We start from the raw sequence: 1646 nt of genomic DNA on the forward strand, positions 1-1646 counted from the left end.
GTTTGACATTCAGGGTGCATACGCCTAAGAATAGTATGGTGCGGCAAAGGGACAAACTTAAAAAAAAACTGCACCGCGAACGTCCACTTCCAATTCCATTCACATGTACGCAAATTACATTGTACGTGCCTTTTCACAATAATGTACTGTATAAACAAACAACTGTCTCCCTCAAAGGGAACCTTGGGCGTAGGGTTCGTCTGGGCCAAACGGGTAACCGGTCAAAGAAGCCTGAGGTAGGCGATTGTATGTTTTGTTTTGGCACTGTAAATATTAGACGAGAAACTTCAGGTTAATGCTACGTTCTCCCTGTTTTCACCGAACTGCTCAACTCAAACGATCTCATCAGTCACGGCAGACGCGCCAGCCATCAACGTCCTTTTTTGGGTGCCTTTCTTTACACTGTAGCGACCCCTTTGCCTGCATTTCAACCGGGCAAAGGCAGTTTTCCACGGTCAAAAGGGCTTTGAAGAAAGTCGTGTCTCTTCGCTGGACTTCTTCGCTTGCAAACCAGAGTGGACAAGTGAATGCCTAACACTACACTGAATTTCTCAAACCAAAATAAAATACCCGAACCCCATGCCCCGCCTGGAGATTACATCGAATCTGATGTCATTGTTCTCAATCGGAGACGACTCCACATCTAAAACACGGGATTGGGTGTTTTATTTCGATGGCAGAAAAGTCTAGTGTGAGGCATTCATTTTTCCACTGTAGTTTCCAAGTGGAGAAGTCTACCACCGAGACAAGACTTTCATCACAGCTGTTTTCACTATGCGAATGTCTGCCTTAAGTTTACCCTGGTTGAAATGGACGCAACGGAGTCTCTAATGTGCAGATAAGCACAGTAAAATATTTATACTCAGTCGTGAGATTGGTGTAAGGAAAACGAGAGTATCCTGACCGAAAAGTCGAGTCAGCACTTACTGGTCGTTCTTTTAATAACCACACATCTTCTCGGAGACTTAGTCCATGCTGTACCCGCCAGCCTATTGTACTATACATCTCATGACTTCACCATGCAAAGCTTCAAATCAACATATATTGGAAGTTTGTTTTTTGTCCCTGTTGCACTCCATAGCCATTTTATTCAACGTTCGAATATGGAACAGTTACTTGTTCAACATTGAATGTCGAACGTCAAAGTAACGAGGAACAAGAAACCAACTTCACACCGCCAGGTATCGCTGCTAATAATAATCAAATCAATTAGCTGCGAAAGGACATTCTTTTAAATTGTGCATGGATATCAGATAAACATGATTTTGAAACTTTCAAATAAATAAATAGCTAGATAAGTGAGAATAAAAATTATTTTGATTCATCGTTTGCTCGTTCGTATAGAAAAACTGAGGCTCTGGAATCAGTAGGGCCTAACTTAAATGCGCACCAACATGGAGGTAGAATCACAGTGAAGGGCATGAATATACGTGAATATACAATAGTATATTAGTAGCTCTAAACATCTGGATACATAACTGAAGTGTACTGACGGACTGCGAACAAAGAGCCAGTTCAGTATTCTGACAGCTCATGCTCACGTCCGAAGTCATTCCGACGCGCGTGCGAGGCCCGCCCTACCAGCGCGTCCCTATACCCGAATGACCTTGATTTCTTGAAATACAGATAAGGCTCATTCTGATTGA

The sequence above is a fragment of the Acanthaster planci genome, linkage group LG02, assembly GCF_054643075.1.
Source record: "Acanthaster planci isolate LZ-2023a linkage group LG02, COTS_SCS, whole genome shotgun sequence".
Classification (NCBI taxonomy): Eukaryota; Metazoa; Echinodermata; class Asteroidea; order Valvatida; family Acanthasteridae; genus Acanthaster; species Acanthaster planci.